This window comes from Condylura cristata, unplaced genomic scaffold (genome assembly GCF_000260355.1).
Source record: "Condylura cristata isolate star-nosed mole 26May11 unplaced genomic scaffold, ConCri1.0 scaffold00006, whole genome shotgun sequence".
In the NCBI taxonomy this organism is placed as follows: domain Eukaryota; kingdom Metazoa; phylum Chordata; class Mammalia; order Eulipotyphla; family Talpidae; genus Condylura; species Condylura cristata.
Window position 1 is genome coordinate 50,555,926 of NW_004567107.1, and position 18,665 is coordinate 50,574,590.

At 39.2% G+C, this 18,665-nt stretch overlaps 1 protein-coding gene across 2 annotated transcripts in view; it reads right to left on the reverse strand.

The window, feature by feature from the left end:
• The window catches only part of TTC39B (tetratricopeptide repeat domain 39B), a 110,090-nt gene that overhangs the window by 59,051 nt on the left and 32,374 nt on the right, over nt 1-18,665 (reverse strand). Inside the window, exon 1 of one of the 2 annotated variants that reach the window (XM_004677673.2) lies at nt 9,819-10,031. The exons of the other annotated variant lie outside the window; for it this stretch is intronic. The gene's annotated coding sequence lies outside the window, so the exon portion shown is untranslated. Of the gene's footprint in view, nt 1-9,818; nt 10,032-18,665 lie in introns of those variants that run through there. 2 annotated transcript variants of the gene reach the window in all.

Sequence of the window (18,665 nt, forward strand, 5' to 3'; positions counted from 1 at the left end):
AAAAAAAAAAAATTTAATAAAAAAAAACTAGGGTCCAGGCCAGAGGTGCGGGGGCGAAAGGATTCACCAGAGGGAGAACAGGCATATCTACGGAAACACACTGTTGAGGGAAGCTTGGGCGAGACAGGAGAGGTCTACCAAGCCATGTGGGTCCGTTCCATTCCTTTGCCAGGGATCGAACTCATGCTGCAGTGGCTGTGTATAGCACCTTAGTGCTGTGCTTTAACCCTCTGCACTATCAGAGAGGCCCCTTGGCCTAAATTTCTTTTAATTAAAAACATACACATGGGCATGCCTCTCCATCACAGTGTAAGCCCTTTAAAGGCATGATTGTGCCACAGGCCCCAGTAGAGAGGGCGAACAGACACCACACTAACACTACACTGCTGGACCAACAAAGCAGCACATGGAGGGTAGCGCCACTCCACCAGCCAACCAACCACACCGGGCCACGCCCGTGTTCCAGACACTTAGTGCTGTGAACATCAACAAAAGGAAGTCTGACTAGAAACCAAGGATCCAGGAGAGAAGGGACTCAAAGCCAATTCAAAGAAATAAAAAGCTCAAGAAATGGAGGAGTTAACTTGGAATAAAGAAGGCGGAAAAGAATACAGAGAAAGGCCCTTCCCGGTGGCGCAGTGGATTAAAGCACAGCACTGTAAGCTAACTACAGCCACTTTGAGTTCAATCCCTGGCCCAAGAGGTGACCACATGGTACAGCAGAACCCTCCTATCTCGCCCTCTGCTCCCCTCAGCAGTGTACTTCGTTGATCAGCCTATTCTGCTCTCCACTCTGTCTCTGATAAATCCTGAACCTCTGGCCTGTAATCCAACTCCGTATATATAAATAAATAAATCTTTAAAAAAAGAAAAACAGAGAAAAGGAAAGACCATAAAAGTTATTTCCAAACATTCAATTCTATTTCACTTGGCAGGCTCGCACTCATCCTTCTAGAACAACTCTGAAACTGCATCTTATTCCCAAATGACTAAAAAAAAAAATACGGATGCATATGAGACAGAACACTAAACAAATATGACAAAATATTAACAAAGGACTAAAATCTCTTATTCTTTCACTACATTTGGAACTAGTGCAAATGTGTTATTTTTAAAACACAGCCCAGAGGACCCTTAGCCTAAGGCAGAGTCAGCAACCAAACCTGAATGGTCACTAGCTCTCGAGCACCAGTCAATATTTACAGGGAATGCCAAGACTTTGGGGTCCCAGCACCCCACAGACCCAGCCCTCACAGCTGCTTCAGGGGTAAGGGACGAAGTCACTGCAAAGACAAGCGAGTGTGACCACCATCCCAAGAATGATGCCCGAAGCAGGCGTCCTCATACCGATGTTGGGCAGAAGGAAGACAAGACCTTTGAGAAGGGAGATGGAGGCCTGGTGCAGAATGTAGACTTTCTCTGACTGGGAACTGACCTCTCCCACGCCCCCAACAAAGTCTGAGTCCCTCCAAAAGAGACTCTGGATTTTGAACACATGATCCCAGCCTTAATTGACAAAAATGTTTTTCCATTCTCAGTGGGGATGAGAGTTCCTGGGCAAAGTAAGAGAAACTGAAAAGACAGAAAGTATGTCTCATATCTTACTCAGTAAAAAAGAAGAAGAAGAAAAAAAATAGAGGGCAGGACTGTCTCTTTGGAAAAAAAAGAAACTACCCTGATAAATATGTTTTCCTTGGCCACAGTTAACGGCAAATCAGTGACAGAGTTGGAAACTAAGACCAGATCCTGTATCTTTTCAAATTCTTTCCTTAGGCAAAGCAACTTGTACTCCTTCACATTATTTAAAACAAACCACAGTGGAATGTCAGATTGGCAAGAGATACGCATAGCTCCTGTCTCAGTATGCTGGTTCTCATTGCTTATACACATTTTTTAATTTAAAAAAGAAAAACCTCTCTTATATCTAACAGAAATTCTTTTTGCTTCTACCTAACCTATTAATAGCCTTTCTCATTGCCCATCAGCTCCAGCTGACCCAAGAGAAACCACCTGGGTCACAAGGCAGATGCTGGTTTTTGTCTCTATGTGCCCATCATTTGCAAGCAGTGTGACTCTGGAACATTCACTCATCTCTGTGGGCCTCAGTACCCTCATTGGCCCAAAATTAGGAGGCACAAAATCAGAGAGACAGACAGGAGACTGGTTAGCCAGGGGATACGAAGGGGTGGGGATAATGGATATAGTATTTCAGTTTTAAACGATGAAAAGTTACAAGACAAACAGTGGTGATGGTTGAACAGTATTACAAAAGTATCTAAGACCACTGAACTAAACATGATCAAGATGATAAATTTTGTTATGTGTGCCACAATGAGGCAGGGGGAGGGAGCTGCAAAACACACACACAGAGCAGAGAAGGGTTAGCAGTGCTTTTCCTATCTACCTCACAGGGATGTCATAGGAGAAAAAGTGTTCATTTTGTAAATTCACCTTTTAAACTGAAACATTAAATAAATGGAAGGGAATGTCATTGGTGCTGATGCTTTTTAAAAGAGCTGAGTGATTGGAGCCAAGGCCTTCCCATCAGGCAGGCCATCCTCCTGCCACTCAGCAGTTTGGGCCTCCTGTGGTCATGGGACAGAAGCCACTTAGGGCACCATGACATCTGCATTAAGTCCCTCTAAGAAGGGATGCAGATATTTGCAGGATGCAGGTTTCCAGTGTGACACTGAAATGGGGGGTGGGGAGGCTGTGTGTGTGTGGGGGGGTGTCAGTAGTGGTTTTTATCACTTCTTAGTGTCACAATCTTAAAACAAAATATTTACTGCTATTTAAAAAGCAGTGGTGAAAATAAGTCTTCCTTTCCTTTGCCTCATGATTAATTAGGGGTGGGGAGAGAAAGACTACCCAAAAGTTTTTTTTTTCAGGCTAGATAATGTGTCTCTCCTCTCAATCCTTTCTCATAAGTTAAAACTCATCATAGCATGATTATTGGCCTACTTTTTAGTTGTGGTGAGTCAATTATGAGCTTTTAAAGGACAGGAAATCTGTCTTAGCCCAGAGGTGCTCATGAGTTTTTGATGAATGACCTTTTTATTGAATGTACATTAGCATTTTGTGCCAAATATGGTCTCAATAGTTAGCATTTTATGTAACATGGAGCTTAAAGAAAGTGTCTGTGAGTATATTATCACAGGGACCTTCAAACAATCATCTTTCAGTGAACACAAGAGCTTCCCCCCACTACCACACATACACATTGACATATTAAAAAGACAAATGCAACGGAAATGTAAGCATAAAATATTCAAGTAATGCAGTAGTCCCAAGTTTAATTTCTTTTAATTTTTCAATAGGTGGCTGTGTTCATAGTTGGAACACGATATTTATAAAGCCTATAACATCAGCAGGCACAAAATATAGTTTGTCCACACGGGGATATTATTTCCTTAAAAAAAAAAAAAAAAAGACCTAAGCTAATATTAGGAAAAGAAAGTTTTGTATTTTGAGAGCCTGGTTTGCAAGATCCTGGAAAGGTTCAAATTCTGCCCCACCCACCAATTAAGAAGATAATGACTATAGCTCTGAACCATAAGAGAAATTCAAGTCTTGGTCCCATGCTTCCCTTTTTTCCAAACTAAAGCCACCTATAATGATTTGAAATAAGATATTCTCTCACACACTAATCTAAAACGATCATCAAAGCATACTATTCATGTCACTTGAATGGTCACTAAAGGCTTCCCACACCTGTGGACAGGTGAGATACAAAAAGGAAAGGAAAGAGCCCATGCAAATCACATCAACACTTGCTTCTGTAACCTGACTACAGGTACAGACCCGCCCTTTCTAAAAGGAGACAAGACCTAAGTGTAAATGCGGTGTTAAAAGTGAAGAGTAAGTGCAAAATGTTATCTGTGCAGCAGGCCAAAGAAAGCATTCTCTGCAACACACACAGCCAGGAGCACACATTGGATTTAATATAAAAAGAGTAAGGGGAGTGAAGAGGGCTGGCTATATTCCCCAGTCAACCTAGAGCTTGACTACACAAGAGCCTCAAGGAACACAACATACGCCAACTTTCAGCTAGACAGAGTCACAGTCAGCATCTGAATTCACTTTTGTGCATCTTTTCACCCTCATCTTTAAAGTGTGAGTGATGGTTTTTGAAGATGGAGAAACACCCACCAGAGGAACTGAGTCTGTTACAAAAGGCATTTCCTTCAAGTCTAGTTCATTTCTTCTCCAGTAAGATATGAAAATGACAACACAGCAAAAAGGTGTTAAACTTCCGTCACCGGTTTTTCAGGAAGCCACACAAAGTCACAAAATGCCCTATCTCATGACAAGTCTCAGAGCCTTCTACTAACCAAATGAGAGATGTGGTGCCAAGAAGTGAGAGATTAAAACTTACACAAGTTATAAATGTGGATTTTCGGTAAGTTTGTTTTTAAGTCACTGGGTGGGAAATCAAAACAAATACATGTGTGTGGATATGTGTTGTGTATATACACACATGTACACACAGATATGATAAATTCTTAGCCTAAGTCATAAAGTCTATGTAACTCCTAAATTGTCAAAAACACCACATTAGAGCCAGGAGGTGTCATATTATAGGACTGACTCACACTATCTCCTCTCCCAGTTCCCATACTGTGGCCAGGAAGTGCTGTCTAAATACAAATCCGTGTAATTCACCATGAAAACACTTCAGCTGCTTGTCACTGCCCTTGCCACAAGCTCCTTGGCAAGGCACACAGGCAACTGTCTTCCTCTGACCAGCCTCCTCTCACTAGAACACCAGACCTCCCAAGCTTCTTGGCAAACCTTGAAGCGGTCATGTTGAAGGAGATCCGGGTATGTCACCCCCAAATATGCCACTTTGATGCCAACATTGTTTGGGCTGGAGGCAGTTAATTCTCTGCCCTCGGCCTCTCTATCTAAAAGCAGAGCATAAATGTACCTTTGGAACAGCTCTTCCACACCAGGAAGAGAACTTATCCTGGAGACGCTCAACTAGAGGACTATTATCTACATTGCAAAACTTGCTAAACAACCTTTGCTTACCATACTGTCCCAGTAATCTTCCTGTGGTTTATCCCATCGGGAAGCACAAACCTCTTTTGTCTAGACTCTTCTCCACACCTTATCATCCTTAGTTAAGATTACATAAAACCACTCCCTTCTGACATATGTCTTTGCAAACTCTTATTTTTTAACCTTTTTAACCTTTTTTTTAAAGATTTATTTGTGCATACAGAACTGGGGTACAGGCCAGAGGCTCAGGTGCGGCGAGAGGTCTCACTGGAGACAGAGTGGGGAACAAAACAGGCAAATAGATGAAGTACACTGCTGAGGGGAGCAGCGGGCGGGTCAGGAGAGGTCTGCCATGCCATGTGGTCACCTCCGGGGCAGGCGGGAATCGAACTCATGCGGAAGTGGCTTTAGATTCTCAGTGCTGTGCTTTAACCTGCTGCGCCACCAGGGAGGGCCCTTTTTAAACTATTTTTAATCTGACTTTCGTGCATTTAATTTGCAGGGTCACAGGCAATGATCTCTAGAGGATAGAGAAAAATATATCAGGGCTTTTGCATATACGTATAAACTCTCATGCTATTTTTGATTATTGCAATATTTGCCTCAATCATCTTTTCAAAAGCCCATCAGCATGTCCCCCACAGTGGGAGCACTCAAAGTGAAGTTGCGGGCCCCTCATCATTGTTCCCACACACTCCAGTTCTCCATATCCTGGTGCTTATCCCATTACATCCTAATGGTTGGGTTTCTCTTGACACTGTCGCCCAATAAATTGTAAATGCCTGAAAAGATATTAAGAAGTAAAAACTTTGCTTTGTTAAAAAAAAAAACAAACCTGTAACTAGTGTAACTAGTCCACTCTCAAGCAGTACATCAGGAAACAAAGGGAGACCTGTCAATAGTCAGGGCAAGTGTGTGAGGTGTGGTAAGGGGTTCCTCCTCACAGTCAGAACAAGCTAATCCCCAATACAGATTCAGGCCCTTGTTATTATTTTGGTCTGACTTGGGGTGGGTGGGTTGCTTGGTTGATTGGTTGTTTTGGTCTGTTTTTTACTTCTGATTTTGATTTTAGTTCCTAGCATCTTCCAAGGTACTGTCAGAGAATGAACTGTGGTTAGCACTATGGAAAGCTGGGTGGAGGTTCCTTGAACTACTAAAAATGAGCCGCCACGTGACCCAACAATTCCACTCCTAGGCATCTACCCAAAGGACACAAAAACATTAAATCAAAAGGATACCTGTACAACTATGTTTACTGCAGCACTAGTTATAATAGGTAAGATTAAGAACCAACCAAAATGCCAAAAAATTAGATCACTAGATTGAAAAAAGGTGGTATATATAACAAATGAAATGCTATTCAGCAATCAAAAAAGAAAAACTCATGCCATTTGTAGCAACATGGATGGAACTAGAAGGGATTATGTTCAGTGAAATAAGTCAGAAGGAAAAAGAAAAATATCGGATGGTTTCACTAATAGGAGGAATATAGGGGAACCAAATAAAGGATCCGGAGGGAAATAACAACAATAAAACACAAAACAAAACAAAATTAACGGCAAATATAAGTCAGAGACACTGCAGGGGAGAGGGAGAGAGAGGGCTCAAAGCAGAGGCATGAAGAGCACAAGGGGCTATGGTGATGGTAAACGGGTAATGTGGTGCTGGGAATTCTGTGGGGACTACACCTGAGAAAATAAAACAAACATTGTAGAAAAATGAACACTGGGGAATCTCCTTGGTGGTACCACGGGTTAAAGCACCTCATTTTGAAGCTCTCCAAAGCCACTGCAGCACAAGTTAGATACCTCGGCCAGGGAGCTGACCCACATGGCGTGGCAGGCCTCTCCTGACCTGCCGTTGCTGCCCTCAGCGGTGTACTTTGTCACTCGCCTGTTCTGCGCCCCGGTCTGTCTCACCCACCACACCTCTAGCCTGTTACCACAGTTCTATTAACATAAATAAATAATTTTTTTTTAAAGTGAGCACAGATGTAAAAATATATAAATAAAGTATATTTTTAAAAAAGGAAGAATAGTGGTTGGGAAATTAGGAATCCTGGAAACTGGCCCCATTTTAACTACTGTGATGTTAACTACTGTGATTCCTACCAACTCACTTCATGCTCCCTCCCTCTCCATTTGTAAACTGAGGAAATAGTCTAAGATTGGTTCCTAAGCCTCACTGTACAAAGTCACCAAAGAAATATATAATAGGCACAATTTCCCCCCTGGAGCTCTGGTAAGACAGATGATCAGTCCAAATATTTTGGGGACCACTGGAAGGGGCAAAGATTTTAAATCAAGTAATACCTGACATCAAGTTCTAATTCCTCCACTCACTTCCTATGTGACTTTAAGCAAATTATATAACTTCTCTCTCTGTACCTGGGTTTATTTGTGTGTTACAGAAGAGATAGTAGCTAGTGTATAGCATTGAAGAGAAGAATAATGTATACAGAGTACCAACTAGTGACCGGTCCACAGCAGATGCTCAGTAAACAAGTGAAGTCCCTTTCCCCTTTCTGCATATTCTCACAGCACCCTGATATTCTTCTACCATGGTGCTTAAGACATTCTACACTGCAGGTCATCTATGTCTTATTCTCTAGTCCAAAGCCAGTGCTCAATGTGACTTATGAATTATAGCAGCCACGCAATAAATATTTTTTGAATTAATGAATCAAAAACATGCTAAAGTATAGAAACATAACCAGTTTCTCATCCTCTCAGACAAGATCCAATTCTGAGCTCCAGCAAAGGAGGAGCCATTCGTTTATTGATCTTTTTTCAAAGTTTTAAATTCTTTTCAAAGTCTCTTTCTGACATGGAATCAACCCATTGCCCAAAGTAGATGACTGGATTAAAAAGATGTGGTATCTATACACAATGGACTATTATTCAGCAATCAAAAAAGATAAACACATGCCTTTTGCAGCAACATGGATGGAGCTGGAAGGGATCATACTTAGTGAAATAAGCCAGAAAGAAAAAGAAAAATACCAAATGGTTTCACTCATAGCAGGAGCATAAAGGACCAGGGGGAAAATAATAAAGATGATGAACAACTATATATCAGAGACATTTTATGGGGGTGGAGTGGAGTATGGGATCAAAAACGGGGGCTTGGGGGTGGGCTATGCACTGGACTATGCACTGGACTAGGGTGATGGCCCATGGATGATTTGGTGATGGGAAGCCCACAGGGATTACAATTGAGATGGGAAAAGGCATAACATGATATAAAAATAAACTGTTATATTAAATTAAAAAAAAATCTCTAACACAAGCATTCTAAGGTTCTATGATTTCAGAAGATCCGGGACTGAATTAGTTCCAAGTATGTCCTGCAAATGTTTGGCTTCAAAATACCTATACTTACACTGTCAAAAATTTACCAAAACTGTAATGACCTAATTAGTAGTTTTTCAATGTTGCCCCAACCTGCTAAAAATACCTGTTCCATGGGGGCAGATACAGTATTGTGTTCAGCATCATAAACCCAGGGCATGGCAAGAGCTTTGCAATAAATGTAAACATTTGTTGAATGAATGAATGAAAGTTCTTTGCAAGCCTAGGTAAGGCAGAATTTCCTATTTTTATGAATGCTTCCTAATTAAATTCCAAGTTGCTACAGTTAAGTTTGACAAATGTCTAAAAATAAAAACAGCAGATGTTTGATCTCTGGGTGGTAGAGTTCCTATTTTTTTTCCTTAATCCTTCATTTGTTTTATGCTGTAGGAAATCAACCAAAATACTGGCATCCACCCACACAGCTCATATAACGTTCGTATCACCCAAAGTCAAACATATTCAACATCTACAAAAGATGACTGTTGCCAGTTGGTGTTTAGAAGTATTTTGACTATTGATGTCTGAGCATATCCACTTTTAGATATCACTTTAGCTAATGTGATTTTTAAGATAAAGGAATGATATCAGTAACCAAATGATATGAATCAGTTGGCTAAAATAGCAAGACATTCATTTAACAAAGATAAATCAGGAACATATGGGGTTATGGTAGGAACCCCCAAAATCTACCCTTTATCTTTACAAAATGTTCAAAATTGACTCAATTCAGCAAGGATAAAGTTCTAGCCTCCAGTGAATTCCAAAGGGGGAAAGTGGGACACAATGACTAAGGACAGATGTTTAGACTAAAGGGTCTGCGTCACCAGAAGAAGAAAAAAAATGGCACCGATTCAAATACACGATTAGAAAAGGGTGGTCACACAAAGATCACTTTTTGGTAACTCCCATTTACTGTAATCTATTACAATGAGGCTGAATCCAACACACCACAGCAAGAGGTGAAGCCTATGACTATCGATGCTATTCTGAGAGCATGCCACCTAATCTTTTCTAAGGTTTTATCACTCTAACAACATAAAATCCTATAATGAAGCCAGCAAAGGACATAAGACAAACCCAGTGAATACAAAGTAAGCAGCCATCATCCTTCCATTGTTCTGCAGCCCCATGCACACCTTGCAGCAGCAGTAAACCAGTTATGGCATCCCGGGAAACTGCATCCCCAGGAGCAGCAAGATTTGCTGTTTCTCTGATTCAGCATTCACCCATAGGAAGTTGAAAAGGGGAGGAGAGGGACACAGGAAGTGGGAAAACCCCTGGCAGGCTTGACATGAAGCCTTTAATGAAGACAATATCAACTAACAAAAACTGCAGGTCTCCAGTAAAATCTAACTCTGATTTTTAAAACTGGCAAAGCTTTCTTTAAATTAAGACCTCACAAATTTAAAGAGAATGTTGAAATCATGCCCCCCAGGAACAGCTAAATAAATGCAACATACTCACAGATTTAGAGCAGCTGTAACTTTGGAGGGATGACTATAGCCCCACTGTGAAGATGCTTCTACCAGGTTTTTTAAAAAGCGAACAGAAAAGAAGAAACAATCCTCAATTTAAGAGTCAACAAAAAATGCTCAATTTCTGTTTTATTTCTTGGTCTCCCGTGAGACTCAATTATCAAGCACAAGAAAAGAAGTTGCTGAGGAGGCGGCTGACAGCAACCCAGGGCTTCCCAGGGCAGAATTTAAGTCTTGTCAGTTAAAGTGGCAGCTACACTCACTGCCGGAGCTGATGCTTCTGCAGGAAGGGATGCTGGGAGATTTTTTCCCCTAGTCTCTGCTGCAGCTTAATTCTAATTATTATACTAGGGAAATGGACAAAAAAAAAAAAAATGCAACTAGCCTGGATTATAAAACATAGAGTCTTTCATGATTTTTCACATAATTCAGGCAATCACCTTCACCTAAAGAGGGCTAATTAAAGAATAAAATCAATTGCCTTTTTTGTTTTTAAGAAAAATACAAAAGCAGGTTGATATTCCCAGGTTAGAGTTAAATTTTATATCCCAAGTACTTTTCAAAAATATTAAATGAGGGAAAACCAAGTTCTCTAAAATTTTTCAGTCCAAAAGGTTAAATTTACAATAGCTGAATCAGTGAAGTGAATTAAATATACATATGGCATGTCTCATGTGGCTGATACATGGCATAGCAGTCACACCAAAGCAGTAAAAACGGCATTTTGAAATTAATATTAGATAAATAATATTTGAATTGGTTTTGATAAAACTAAAAACACTAGGCTTTGAGATGATCAGGACTGACAACTTTCTTGGCATTATGTTATCTTGCACATACTATCAATAGAGCAGAACCATTTTTATTTTTATTTGGGGACTCACCATTTTATCCAGTTATGAAAGTATCAAGTAATGGAGTCTGATTTTTCTTGGTTATAAAAAAATAAAGATCTTGGAGAGAACCAGAAAGCAAAGAAGAAAATTGAAATCAGCCAGCCTCATAACCCAGAGATAACCAGAGAATACCACAGCTAGTCTTCTGAAATATTTACTTCTATTCCTCCTCCTATGTTTACTGCTATAGTTTCACATAGTATTATGTTACAACTATGTACCCATAATATGACACATTATTAAACACCTACATTTCTGAAAGTGCTCAAAAGGCAGGGTATATGCAAAGACACCAAGACAGTGAATCTTTGTGTGCTTCTGATTCACTAACACCCAGGAATGCAGGAGTGAGCAGCACAGTGTAACTCCGTACCCTCTTAGTTCTCAGTCCAAAAAAAGAAGTCAGATATTCACCAAACAACAGCTCCTGTGACAGGTGCTGTATTTCAAAAGAGAACAACAGAACACCTTAGAAATATATATAAAAGACCTGACCTTGTGAAGGTCAAGTTTTTCCAAGGAATGAAAAGAGAATTGTAAGATCAAATACAAATTATCAACACAGCATTATTTCACATAGACAATTTCCCATCAAATATCTTTTATCTAATATTCATTTTTCCTATATCAAAAGAAACTTTTTATGAATAAAGTACACAATGTAAAAGAATAATCTAACTTGTATATGAGGAATTACATATGGTAGCCCACCCAGGAAAATTCAGACTTCCTGAAAATGGTGTCACTATGTTTATAAAAAATCTTCAAACTAAAATTAACTCAGAATCACATAAAGACAAAAAGACTCCTTTGAGAATGCTGAAAGAAATCTGGCAATTTGACTTAGGTTTCTACCAACCAACAGGCAAATGATTTATGTAGCTTCTCACCCTTCCTAGGGGAGGAAGAACATAAACCCACCCCTCTATAATTCCCAAATCACTAATAATTTTATAGTGGGGAAACCTGATGAACACAGTAACAGACGTTGATCAAGGTCAATGCTGACAGTGATAAATCATGTGACAGATACTACCCTTTATATGACGTGATAAAAATCGCTCCTACCTTCTGAGGCCTACCTTCAAAGCCCATAGCCCCACTGACCATGAAGAAAATGCCAGACAAATTCCCATGGAGAGGCATCCTACAAAATATTCAACTACTACTGCTCAAACTGTCCAAGGTCATCAAAAGGAAAGAAAACCCTAAAAAACTGTCACAACCAAATAAGTTAAACCCAAGTATTTACTGAATAACATGAGTTTGAGTGATAATGTATTAATATTGGTTATTAATTATAATATCGGTTATTAATTGTGATGTTAATGTAAGATGTTAATCATAGGGGAAACTGGGTATACTATATATGGGGACTTTCTGTATTATCCTCTAAATTTTTCTGAAAATAAAAAGTAACAACTTTTAAAAAATTCTTTCCCAGGTTGTAAGTAACTTTCTATTTTCTGATCAAACAAAAATGGCAGATAAAAGTGATGACAATGCAAAAAGGTATAAAGGAAAGTTTCTGAAATTGTAAGTAATTTGTAATCCCACCATGCTGGAATACTCAACATCAAACTAAATGTGTGATGTTACCATATGTGCTGTTTTTTAAGCTGTGTTAGGCTGACTAATAGACACCCCCAAATATCCAGGTCTTACTATCTGGAATTTATGATTGTTATTAAAGAGACTTAACTGGTATAACTGGGTCTTGAGGTGAGGAGATTAATCTGTATTATTCAAGTGGGCCCTAAAATCACCATCACAAATAACTTATAAGAAGGAGCAAATAGATGTCCTAAAATAATTTCCAGCATAAGAGTGTGTGGAGGCTTCCCCACACACCAACAAGCAGTGTTCACACACTTGTAGGGTATTCAGGAATTTAGCTCAATTCAGACACTACCCAGAAATAGCATTAAATTTTATAGATTAAGGACCCAGACTCCCAAGACTGGCTTCCACTTCAGACACTAGTCAAAAGCCCAGGTTGTTGCCTATGTTTCTGATCAACCAGTTAGAGTGCTGCACACCCCCTCTCAGGTTCAATTAATTTGCTACAGTAGTTCATAGAAAACTCATTAGATGGCCAATTTATTACAAAGGACACTAAAGGATTTAAAGCAGATACATAGGGCAAGGTCCTGAAGAAAGGTACTTCTGTCCTCATGGAGTGTGGGGATTAACAAACATAGTAGCCTTGTGGTTGGTTGGGTCTGAGCCAAGAATGATGACCTGGCTCCTGCCACTGCATGACATTCCTCAGGGCCATGGTGACGGGTTGCCTGATGCTTAATGAAATATTTCTATTCTCTCTGAAGATGTGATAGCATCAGTGCCTGAGAACATCTTCAGGTCACTTTAAATTCATAGTGCCTACATGAGCAACTATTCCAGAAATGCCTCAATCGTATTGTGACAGATTTCCCGAGGCTGTCCAACATCCTCTACCCACATCCCACACATACCCATATATTTTTTTCTCTTTCCTATATATCCTTCCTTCACTTACCATTCAAAGAGGAAGTTTCTTTAAAATACTAACTGCCATTCTCCCAGGGTGGGGCCATGTTTTAGAAAAGGGCTTCCTCTGTGAGAACAATCTAAAGGCTCATAGTCTGACTTTCTGAGCACCAGTAATAAAAACTGATGAGGTGAGTAAAAGCACCTATATCTATATTTCTTCTTTTCAATTATCAACATACATATTTCTCCATCAAAGTATACTCTTTCTTGATCTGCCTTTTGGTATCAGTGATTTGCACATAGACCCAAGTTTTTTCCCCTCTTTTAATTTAGGAGAGTTTTGTTATAATGGTCAACACTGTCAATCACACTCTCTGTTGGTGGTATCAGGTTTAAAACATACTTGCCAACAAGATGATACATATTATTTGCTTTTCATATCTCAACAACTCTTTTTCTTTGTTACTATGCACATACCATATCCCTACATCCTTCAGCTCCTGAACTAGAATCAACACCAAGAGTAGGAGGGAGATTTTTATTTTTAATAATATAATAGTTTACTTTTACATCATTTTGTACTTTTTTTTTTCATCTCAATTGTAATCCCCATGTGTTTCCCATCACCAAGTCACCCATGTGCCATCACCATAGTCTAGGAGGGAGATTTTGACAAGGGAAACTTTTTGGAGACTTCCCGGAAATCCCCATCCACACCCATCTCCCATAGCCAAGTCTGTCCCCGACTCCCTTACCCCCATCAAAAGCTAATTCAATAACTGCTGTGAAGAATATGCGCTATCAGCATTTCTTAAATCATGAAGACATCAGGTCTGATGAGGCGAGTCTCAGAAATGGAGAAATGGTCAAAGATGACAGTTTTGCTTACTTCTCAAGTAGTTGTTAAATTTCACAAACAAATGAAATTAATTTTCTTATAGTAACTATGTAGAATTATAGCATACACTGACAATCTCTTAAATCAATAAGAGATTTTACATACAGAACTTTACACACACACATACACACACCATTTCCCCACATAAAAGTCAATCTCCCTTGCAGAAAACACTCTTAACAATCTTCTAATAGTACTGACCACAGAGGATTCCAAAACTAGTCTTAATACCTTTAGAAATGCTAACTCATCAGTTATTTGAGGCTTTTAATATTTTGGGTTTTAGTTGAGTTTGAGTTTTATCCTTACAAGTATTAAAAAATGTAGCACGCTGGATTGAAACTTTCCTTTGGAGCAACATCATAAAAAAATTAACATAGAAATTACACAATAAATAACAAATAAATTCCCAAATAACTCATCAGTTTTAAGTAATCTGAGTTCCTCATATTTGTTTGTGGCTATTAGAGCTCCACACTATTTATTAGCTAGGTATGATACATGACACTGAACTACAAATTTCTTATAAATGAACCCAATCCAAATATCACTTTGCCTTTAAGGAGTTCAACCCATGTAATTTTACAAACATGAGACAATTGGAAGAAAAAGAGAAATTTACTAAGCATCAAAACATAAGGAAAGGTGAAGTTTGAAACATTTCAAGAGGCAAAACTCATGAAATCTGCTTTTGCAGTGTTTTATTGGTCATTTTAGTTTGCTATTTTAATCAAAAACTGATGACTGTATCAGAAAACAAAGCAGTAGAAACTTAACAAAGGGCAGTGAAGTTCACTGTAAAAGGTAACTCGTTGACACAGGTGAACAGTGAGTCAGTTCCTTGTTGAGATAGTACTTACTAGGACCAAACAATGGGGAATTACCTAATTATGTCTGTATGTGGGTTAGCACAAGCAGCTATAACAAGCATTTAAGAAAATAAGTACAGGGGCCCTCCCTCGTGGCGCAATGGGTTAAAGCTCAGCACTACAAAGCTAGAGGCAGCTATCAGTCAGCACCAGTTCCATCCCTCTGTGGCCACAGAGGTGACCCACATGGCACAGCAGACCTCCTATCTCACTGGCTGCTCCCTTCAGCAGTGTACTTTGTCAACCTGCCTGTTCTACTCCCCACTCTGTCTTGTGAATCCTCTCACCTACCCTTGCTCCTCTGCCTGTACCTCAGTTCTGTGTGCATAAATAAATAAATCTTTTTTTAAAAGTACGCATTCCAAGAGCTTATTTATTTATTTACTTATGCATACAAGAACCAGGAAACAGGCCAGAGATGCAGAGGTGAGAAGATCCACCAGAGACAGAGTGGAAAACAGAACAGGCAAATCTACTGAAATACACTGCTAAGGGGAGCAGCAGGTGAGACAGGAGAGGTCTGCTGCACCATGTGCGTCAGTGCCTTGGCAGGGGATTTAACTTGTGCTGCAGTGGCTATGGAGAGCTTCATAGTGCCGTGCTTTAACCCACTGCACCACCAGGGAGGTTTCTTAATTCACTCTCCTTTTAAACAAATACAACAATAACCCTTGTGAACTCCCCTTTGTGCCCACTTGGCGAGTTCTCAGTAAGTGATAGCTGGGCTTTTGTGTTGCAAATCCTTGCATTCTACTTTGAGTACTCACCTATAGTTTCTAATTCCCTATTAATTCAACTAATAAGTACTAAAGACTTACTATGTGCCAAGCCTGGTGCTCAGGTGCAGAGTACACCATGACGCACAGAATAGTCCATACTGATCCTCAAGGAACTTGAGTGTCCAAAGGAACAGATGGTCCTAAACAATTAACTACAGAATGAGAAATGGAGAGAACCAAACAGGGTGTCAAGACAGAAAAATGGGGGAGGAGTAACCTAGTTAGGTACAGTCATTAAGAAAGGTGGGAGGGTATGCTAGCTGAAGACATACCAGGAAGAAAGCCTTGAGAAAGCAGGACCATCTAGTCAGACAAGAGAGTGCTCAACTCTAGCCTAGTCAAAGGCTCGCTTGGTTAAAAAAAAAAAAAACTGAAAGAGGTTTGTGTGTGGCACTGAGAGTTGTCCTGAACTAGACAGAAGCATGAAGTGGGGCCCTGACCACCTCAAGAGTTGTAGACTGAGGTAGATGGGAGTCTTTATTCACAGAGATATATCAGAGAACTGATTGTAAACAAGGGAGTGACATCATGCACTTGAATTTTCAAAAGGTTCAGTCTCTCCTGATTCAAACAAGCATGATGTTAAAACTTAAATTATGTGACAATTGGGGACATGTGAACACTGAGAGGGCATTTGATGAATGTTGTCAGTACTTTTAAGTGTGATAACAGGCCTGTGATTTTTTTTAAGAGAGCTGTCTTTTATATATGCATGCTAAAATACAGATAAAATGATATCATATAAGGCATAGAGATTAGATAATAGTTCTGTTCATTTCCTGAACTTGATATCTGAGCTTGAATTATGCAAGAGGGCATCTTTGTTTTCAGGAAGAGCATACTGAAATATTAAGAAGTAGAAATAAAGTATAATGTTTAGGATATGATTCCAAACAACCTTGGAGTGGATTACAGATGAAATAAGGTTGGCCTAGAGTTGATAACTGTCAAAGGTGGTGACACTTTATTATCCTCTTTACTTTGTGTAGATTAAATTTTTTCATATTAAAGTTCTTTTTAAAGTAAGATCACTTGGCTGCCATGTGTAGCATGAATGGGGTGCAGTTGTGAAAGTGGAAAGAGAGAGCAAAGGAAGCAGGAAAACATTAGTTAGCTCTTAAAATAATTCAGACAAGATCTAACAGTATCTTGAGCTAATGTAATAGAGAGAAGGAGAAAAGTGAACAGATGAGAAGATAAAGGAAGAAATCATCAGATTGGCAATACGGAAGTTAAAGGCAAGAGAAGATACCATAACTGTCCCAGCATCTGAATCAACAACTGGGTGGAAGCATTGACAGGGGTGGAAAAGACTGGGAAAGGGAAAGTTCAGAAGGACAAGGGGGATGGAGAGGAAGCTTTCACTTTGGGATACATAAATTAGAGTGTTTGTGAATCCAAGCGGGTCATCAAGTAAGCAGTGATTGGCTCTATTTCTCATTACAACTATCAAAATGGTACCAGACAAAGCAAGATGGAAGGATAACTGTAGGAGGAAATAGTTGAACAAAGTCAATGAATTATAAACTTACAATAGCTACTTTATGGCATATAAATTAATATTGATATAGAGCTGTTTTTCAAAAATTCTTAAGGCAGAAAATCTCATGAGAGATTTGTTTTTCCCTCCTTCCCAAGGCTGATTAAAAAATGCAAGTTTCCTTACTGTGTTTTTCTTTATGACAGACTTATTTTTCCTTTCCTTTATGCAAGATCTTCCATAAAATTCTCTAACTTTTCCTTCTGTGTGATATATAACCTAACAATATCAATGGCATCTTAGAGCTAATAAAATGACTAAATCTGATCAAGAAAAATTAGGAAGTGGGGTTTTAGGGGGAGAGGTACCTCTCCAACCTGAGCAACAATTATCGTGCATAAAGGAGGGTGTTGAGCCAAAATAAATAGTCACACACACACAAAAGAGAAATCCTACTCTGTACATTTACAACTTAACAACTACACAGAAAAATACCAACAATACTTTCCAACAATCATTTACCAATTTTCATTCTAACTTAAAACAGAACAAACTATTGCATAACTAACTGATCTACCCTGATGGGTAGAGGAAATGGCCTTAAATACTTTATCTCACTTCAATCCTCAATTCATAGTTCAAAACAGCAAGTGAAGATGAAAAAAGTCCTGAGATATTCTTCACTGAAAACACTTCTATCTTCATTGTAAGCTAATTATCTCCTGGCTAAAAGGTTTAAGGACAAATTCACCACAGTTCTTGCACATAAACACATTCAACCCCACTGCGTTCCCACTGCCTTACTTAAATAAATTACTTAAGGACTTACTTAAATAAATTAATTAAGGATAAATTCAAAATTATAATGACATGCTATGGAATATAAGAGATGGCTTCTGAGAACACATTTAACTTGCATCTGTTCTAACAGTTTTTGAACATAAATTTGTTGCTCTTTCTGATGTCTCTAAACTACCATAAAGCCATAAAAATAATAAAAAAGAAATCTTGACTTAATAGTGCCTGGCCAGGTCTCCTAGTAAGATTTTTGTCCCATTGCTCACTGTGGTTTTTATGAGAAAATGCTACCAAGTCACAATGATTCCAAGTGGTGGACCAACTCTTGACCTTCAACTGAGGTCAGCACCCAACTTCATTTGTGTCCCCAGGCTCCCAGATAAGCTTGTTGTCCTAAAAAATCTGAAACCAAAGCCAGTGGCTACCTTCCAAGCAGAAGACAGGTCTCTTTAGGGGCCTCTGAATTATTTTATTTTTCTTGTATCATTTTATAGGTAACTTATAAACAGACTTTATGTCCACTGCTGTGCTGTCACAGAAGGTCAATGTGCTAAGTGTGGAGTGAGGAGAAAGCAGACCAAGTCATCAGAGCACCAGAAAGCTCAGGACAGCCTGGAATGTCAAATCATGAAGGAAGAAACTAC